The 8,227-nt window shown below is 38.2% G+C and overlaps 1 long non-coding RNA gene across 1 annotated transcript; it reads left to right on the plus strand.

Annotated features, from left to right (window-relative positions):
- The first annotated feature begins 6,961 nt into the window (after positions 1–6,961).
- On the plus strand, positions 6,962–7,690 carry LOC147631664 (uncharacterized). Its single transcript, XR_015267256.1, has 3 exons — positions 6,962–7,222; positions 7,309–7,562; positions 7,636–7,690. It is a non-coding gene; the product is annotated as an uncharacterized LOC147631664 (long non-coding RNA).
- Positions 7,691–8,227: the final 537 nt, after the last annotated feature.

Raw genomic sequence — 8,227 nt, forward strand, 5'->3', positions numbered from 1 at the left:
ATAGACTTTGTCTTTAGCATTTCAGCAACACGTAAAGAAGCCTTAGTTACACTCTCAACCATATTTGCATCCATGTCTATCTCTGGCTCCTGTTCAATCAAGGCTAGCAACTGCCCACATATCATCCTCAAGCATAATACTCACATCACAACGCTCTTTATCAGCCCAATCTACATGCATATCTTCCTGAGTGTTGCCAATCCCCCTAGTATCATTGTCCAAAGACTCCCCAGCACATAATGCATCAAATGGAAAAACATCCACATCATTCATCGCAGGTACCATACCACCATCAAGCTAGTGTCCAAGAAAATGCATAAGATGAAGTTGTGCTGAATCTTGATGATTCTAAAGCTTTCACTGAGATTAATAATGATCCCTAGGGTCAGTGTCTAGGGTTCAGTTAACCTTACTGGTACTTCACCCTACTGGTAAATGAGAGCTTATGAAATAGCTCGATGATGACCTTCAAGTGATTCGCAATATGTCTTGTGGCTGTGGCATCCTCTAAGTAGCTGCATGTTTAAAATTGGTCTCTTGTATGCCTTGGTATCCTAGAGACTGCCTTCGTTGGAAAAATCATGTGCATGTAGAAGTTTTCTCCATTTGCGAATTTGCAAAAGCTTTGATGACATGAACTTGCTAGGTTGAGCCTTGAATGATCAAGGTTATGGAGTTTACATTGAAGCTCTAGTTTGTAAATTTTTACCCTGTTGCATTCAATGGTACTTTGCACTATGTCTGAGAGTTGCTAAAGCTCAATGAAGAAACGGTGAGTTTGTTGCAAATCCTTGAAGGAAACTGAAACCTCAAGGCTTAATGATATCAAAATTCAAATTGCAAACTATTTGCTTTCTCAATTAAGCTTTGTACTATTTTTTGATAAAGATCAGAGTCTCTTAGTTCTTAGTGGTGTTCCAAAACTGTACTAAAAAGTTGCATAAGTTTGAACTTCTATAAAAGGTTTAAGCTTTGCACACTTCTTAATCAAGTTGCATAGGAGTTCTTAACTATGGTCTTTGTCTTGATAATCTTTTCTTTCACAGAACTGGTTCTTTATAAAATTTGCAAGAGAGTTTCACACTCAAGAAAACTTGTATGTAAGTTAAGAGAACTTTGTGGTGTATGGGATACACTGGTTCACACCAGTAGATTGGGTTCAATTCTCAGCAAGGTTATACTTGTAAACATTATGTTCATTAATAAACTTTTTTTGGTTTTTGTACTCAAAATTGTAAAGCTTGTATTTTTTTTTTGCATTAACTAGTTATCAACATGCTCTTTGCATAATACTGATACTCAGATTTGTAATAGAGTAAGCCATGTGTTAAAATGTTGTAAACCAAGGTATGTGTTTGTAAACAATGTTTTTTCAATATTTTTCTTGTTTTACTTTTCAATAAATTTATATTAATTTATATAGATTTGTATTATTTTCAACAGATTTGTAAGTGATTCTTACAAATCGCTTATTATGGAACCGAGCATGTGCTGCATCACAAACATATGCTCACTTCTGTCATCACCTCCTTTGCCACGTTGTCGTGACGTGGACGGTATCGCTGAGCAAGTGCAAGACTTCTGGCTGTGAGAGTAGCCTCAAATCCCAGCAAGGAAACACAAACACATAACTCTTCAAGGGGCATAAGACATCTCCATTTTTGATGACGTATACATGTGCCAATTCACTTCAATACATCCCCAAATTCAACTTGATGATTGCACATAAATTGTGTATCAAGAGCATGACCAGTTCCAAGCATAGAACTCCTGTCTCTTTTTCCAATGCCTCAAACATATCACATGTAGGCATAACACAATCTACAAAAGATTTCCATATACATGTGACCATTCACATCACATAAATCATATATTGCCAACTCCATCATTTCAAGATGTCTCTTGATCTAATGAAAACCTTATTTCAGATTCCAACAACTCACAAGGCAAAAGATGACATATGGCATATGTACAACATATTCATGTGATTTTAGAAAACTCCATGTCTAGCAATCCAAAATCCAACCAAGTAGCTTTTTACAAAATAAAATCCAAATCTAGGAAACTCTTTGTATTTTTGATGCTTTCCTATTCCAAGACTCTCCAAAACCATAAAAACTTTTTTCCCCAAAGCCTTCTCGTTCCCAAAAACCTTTAAGGGGAAATATTTTTAATCCAAGACTATACGATTTTTGAAATCGTAACAAAACAAAAAAAAATACTTATCTCAGAGTAAAAAAAAGAAGCGAATTCATGAATTTTTTCTTTTTCCATATTTTGCTTCACTGCAGTATGCGCCAAAATCAGCATTCGTCATGTTTTTGACATCATTTCGCTTGTATATTGTGGGATTTTTGAAGATCATATCATTAGATAGCGCTTCATTTTCTCTTTAATTCAAACCCCAGGATGCCCTAAACAGTAGCCTTCCTCACAATTTTTGAATCTCTGGTCGAATTCAACTCTGGTTCTCTTTTTTTTATACCCCCCCTTTCGTATCTCTGATTTTTTGGTTTTTCCATTTTTTCCTGCAAGAGATTCGGGCTCCATTCGCTTTTGCAGCTAAATCCCAGTTTGAAATACACTGCGCCTCCTTTTTTCTTGCTTAATATTCGGATATTTCCTTAAAAAAAAAAAACTCTGTATCTTTGCCACGCAAGCCACCACCTTGCGTATACGTCTCCAGCTGCTGCCTCTTGATCTTCCAATGCCCTGACATCAGAAAAAGGAGTACCCAGATATTTCACAATTCCATTTGCTAGCACTTGGATGTCCTTAGTGATCCATGAAAGAGGTGTTTCAGCATCTTCTTCATTAGAACCCATTGCAACACAGCTAAGTACCAAACCTTGCACTAAGTCATCTTTGTTTGTATCAGCGATGGATCCCTTCAATATAGCATCTGCTATCCTTAGAAAGTAGTATGAGCTATGGACAAACTTCTCAGCTTGATGGCTATCTCGAGTCTTGTTTGTGGCAATAACGAGATGAGGTGGGATCTCGACAGCCTCCATTATATGTTGCAAGGCATGAAGTTCCAGCTTCTTTATCTCTGGGTCCTCGATAACTCTCTGTTGAGGGGTGAGTGGATCATTCTGACCTCCAATACCTTCAAGCACAATAGTGACACCTTTGAGTATAACCACTGTTTCCAGCTTCTCCAATAAACCCGCAAAGCAATGTCCTCATTAATAAAACATGACTATTTGTACGAGCTCGCTAATGAAGCACCTTCATAGAATTTAGAAGAGACCATGGACATGACATAATTCCTACACTCAGAAAGGCCAAGAGACCTCAATAATTGTGAGACTTATTTGGCCCCTGATCTGTTTCTGGATACAAGAAAATTCCTCAAGCAGAGCAGTAGATGCAGCAACTAGTAGAAGTACTAAGTTTGAACTCCCTCCTGACTTGAAGTCTTCTGGCATCAAACCTTCCAGTAGCATCAGTTGAAAAAAAATCCAAAGCATTCTGATTATATCGATTCTGAGCAAGCACAGAAATCATGGCATTCCAAGACACGATATCTTGAAAAGTCATTCTTTCAAAACCAATCCTTACATCATATATGCTCTCACATTTCCCATACATGTTGAGAAGGGTGTTCCCTACTACTAGGTCTACCATAAGCATAAAAACTCCATGATTCACACCACACTCATGTACAGAGGCTTCGAGACCTGGCTCAGCCTCAGCTCGTCTTATTGAACTTCATTTACAATATGAACATATGTACTTAGGCATCATATAATGACTCAAGTCATGGCACTTAATCCCACGCATCTGGATTTGCATTTAATGGCCTCATATGCATGGATTCACACCAGAGACGTGCCATGGCACGACAACGTGCCTTGGTTTGTCACAATAATAGAACTCTATGCTACATTGATGACCTGCCTAGGTGATAGCTTCCACACTTATACCATTGGCATAGTTGGTGAGATTATGATTGCTATGCTCCACAATGGATGATAGACTTTGTGACAGCCACGTACTAGAGTTATGGCATAGTTATAGCGCCAACTCATATATGGATCGACTATTATATGTTATTGTAGGAGAGTGATTTCCCTTATAATATGTACTCTTATCTTTTTAGTTGTATTATTATAGAGAAGAGAAGAAGATAGAAGAAAATTCAGCCATCCATTTCTCTTATGTGTGTTTTCATACAAGAAACTCAAGCTCTCCCTCTCCCCTTCATTCTCTTTACACACTGATTGGGTCATAAGATGATAGCCAATGGGCTTGCTATTAGGCCTTTATAGGTGTACCTCCTGTCGACTAAGCCCTCTTTGTGAATCCATGTCTCTACATGGTCCAGCATACCATTATTCATTGCGGTAGTCTAGTTTTTAAAATGAGTTGCTCTGCATCCACCTCTTCACATGTGTGTCTTATTATTGTACACCATGCACGATAATTTAATACCATGGAATGGGATACACTAATTATAGAGATATTACCTACAAGATAATATCTCCCTTAATTATTATCATATTTACAAAAGGCATGTAGTCTACTGGCACATTTCTACAAAGTTTTGTGAACACCAATAGATTTAAGGGCGGGTTGAGGGAATATTCCTGATAAATAAACATTAAGGACATAGCCTATAAATTCAAGTGGAGGTATTATGTAGGGATGTGGTGTTACAGCACAGACTTGGCAATAGAACAACTACCTCTCTTAGATCAATAGATCTTTCTTGACTTCCACCTTTGTCAACTCTATGGAGTGCAATCTTATGAGAATTTCTGTAGTTTCTGTGGATAGATCTTTCTCTAAGATTTTGGTGATATAATCCCTTTTTGTAAGCTTACTTGAACATAAGGTGTTGGTAGTGTTCTCGTTGCCTCTACTAGGAAGATGATTTCATCCTATTATTCTTGCATGCAACTTGGCCTTGTCCCTCTGTACTAGAGTGCCCCAAGTGCCTTGTCTTTTTTGATTTATGTGGCTTGATAGGCCATAAGCTATGTCACTACTCTATCTAATAGAGTGAAACTTTTCCTTTGAGTGCATTCTTTCCATATCCTTGACTTTGGCCTTGATGAGAACATTTATTGTGAGTTCATCACTTCTTCTATGTATGCTTCATAGAGTTTAACTTGCTATTACAAAAATCAGATCTTCCTTTTTGCCTGTGCCACGTTTTGTGCCTACGCATGTGAATCTAGGCTACAAAATTTGGATCAACTAAGTACGTTGTCAGGCATTTTTTTGTAAAGGTGTTTTGAGTCCGTGTACATATGGGATACATGGTGTGCAATAAAACTTTGCCCTGAATGCCCTGGCAAATGTACAAGCTGAGTGGTTTTGTTGTGAGCTGGTATATGCACGTGTTTTTTTTAAGGGAACAAATGCTGGAGATCTGGAAGTTTATTGCAACATATGGTGTGCGGGTTATTACTAAAAGTAGGGCACCGTCGACTGAATTGGTCATGTTTGGTAAGTTGAGATGCTGATGATGGTGGCCGTGGGCAACTCTTGTACTGGACGTATGGGCGCCGCACGTGAAATTGAGGAAATTAAACCCAAGAAAATTGGAAAACTTAGAGTGTATGTTAATCAAGAAGGTGAATGCTGCCATCAGTCTCGTAAGCAGGGATCACTACCCCTTGCCTTATTCTGAACATGTGCTAGAGCAAGGTGCATGCAAGGAAACTTATAGCTTTTTAGATGGGTACCCAGGCTATAATCAAATTTTCATTGCACCTAAGGACCAAGCTAAAACAACATTTATTATAGAAGGTGGGGTGTATGCTTATCGTGTTATGCCATTTGGCCTAACCAATGCACCAGCCACATTCCAAAGACTGATGATGACTGACCACTACCTTTAAGGACTTCTTAAGAGAAATTTTTGAAGTCTTCTTAGATGATTTATGTGTTCATTCATCTTGGAAAGAACATATATGCATAGTATCCAAAAATGGTATTTCTAAAGATGAGGGTAAAATCAAAGTCAATTAGGACTTACCACCGCTGATCACAAACAACAAGGGAGTTCAAAGATTAATGGGTCATGTTGGCTACTATTATCGAGACGATTCATATTATTCTACGCTAAGATAGTTAGACCTTTGTATAGCTACTCATTGCATTTATGTGGGGCTGAAGAGTGTCAAGCAGCCTAAGATCTATTAAATCAAGCCTTAGCTAGTGCTCCAATCTTATGAGTGCCAAGTTGGGATCTTATCTTCCATGTGCATATTGATGCATCAAACATTTCCATTGGATGCATCCTAATCCTGCCATGTGATTATAAATTGGACTACCCTATTAGTTTCACAAGCCATCAATTGAATGAAGCTAAAACTAAGTATACCGCCACATACCATGAGGCATTACCTTCTTAATGATAAATTTATTTTTCATGTTGATTATCAAGCCCTCTTGCATTTTGTTAACCAACCATGCTCCACAGAGAGAGAATCAGAAGGTGGTTATTGATTCTTCTTGAATTTGATTTCACCATAGTTGGGAGGCCTAGAAAAAAACATGTCATGGTGGATCATTTATCACATGTACTAATGGTGAAGCACCAATTGGAGTTAATGATGATCTACCTGATGCTACAATATTAAAAGTAAAAGTTACACCAGAGTGGAGTGAGAGAATTGTTAGCTTTCTCGCTAATGGATTCCCAACACTAAAAATTTATGGCACAATCTAGCAAGGAAATTTCTAAAAGAAGTGGAGCCTTACCAAAATTGATTGTTGTTGGAACCCTTTATAGGACAGGTAAAGATAATATACTAGGATGCTACTCCAAGGAGGATGAATACTTGTACATCTTGGAGCAAGCACACCAAGGGGTAGCAAGTGGAAATTTTGTAGCAGAAATCACAGCTAAGAAAATACTCCAATCGGGGTATGATATTCAAGGATTCTTCACTCTTTGCATGTTTTCGTGCCTTTCATTATTTCTATCATTGTAGGTGGTTGTCGAGGGAACTGTTGCTAGACATGATAGAAAAGAATGCACTTCGTTTTTTGGAGCAAGAGATAAGAATAGCAGCTACCACAAAGCATCCAATTAATTTGCCCGATGAGCCATCTCTTCATGATTACTTTGCATCCATACGATATGAGGGTAGAAAATATATTTTTGGCAACATTAAGAAAACTGGTGCTAAAGAAAAGTTCAAAAAAAAGAGGATCAACCTATTTAGTCCCATCTTGATGCAGCCGCTTGTCGGTTGCTCTATCGGTTGGTTTTCTATTTTAATGCCCTTTGTTTGACATTGCAGTGTGTAGTTTGTGTTGGCTTGGATAAATTATCTTTGAATATTCCAGGTATTTTTTGCACTTGAGAGACCTCAAGCTGCTTGTTGATTTGCCCAAGGCTTGTAAAACATGGGTGGATATCACTAACAAAGAGTCCACTATGTATGAGGAGAATATGATTGCTCTCTCACCTTTTGAGATTGAGACATGCCCTTGGTGGATTGACATGCCCTCGCCCCATGTATTGCCAAGTGAGAAAGCTAAGTTTGAGGAATGGCAAAAATCAAAGGGAAAGGGTGCAAGTGGTGGCTGTCTGAGTCAAGGTAAAGTGGCTTCCACAACTGTCTCCTCTCTTTCCTTAAGCTTTACTTTTCTAACAAAAAAGTGGTTTTGAAGGTGATCAAATAAGGGGCAAGGAAGCGCAAAGGGGTGAGCATGCTCAAAGAGGCAATAAAGCTCAAAAGGGAAAGCAAGCTCACATTAGTGAGACACAGAGTACCCAAATTTCTCTTTATGATAACATTATAACACACTTTGGATGCCCATTTGAGATAGTGAGTGATCAAGCAAGTCATTTTTTAAATGATGTGATCAAATATCTCACTAGCACTCTCATGATCTCACGTTGTAAGTCAATGGCCTATTACCCCCATAAGCCAATGGTCAAGCAGAGAGCACAAACAAGGTATTAATATCTATAACTTCTAAGATAGTAGAAGCTCAATGCAATGACTGGGAGCTTAAACTCACAGTAACTTTATGGGCCATTGTACTGCGCATACAAGGTTGCAATTGGGTGCACACACTTTAAGATGGTTTATGGACTTAAGTCAGTGATGCCTTGGGAGCTCATGGTACCCAACTTAAGAGTGTCTATAGCTAAAAAGCTTCAAGATAATGAGTTAGTTGAATGTTTACTCACTTTGGAATGACTTGAGGAGAAGAGACAACTAATGGTGCAAACTATGCTAGTTGAGAAAAACAAAAG

The sequence above is a fragment of the Cibotium barometz genome, chromosome 14, assembly GCF_041138505.1.
Source record: "Cibotium barometz isolate CiBa-2024 chromosome 14, ASM4113850v1, whole genome shotgun sequence".
Taxonomy (NCBI): Eukaryota; Viridiplantae; Streptophyta; class Polypodiopsida; order Cyatheales; family Cibotiaceae; genus Cibotium; species Cibotium barometz.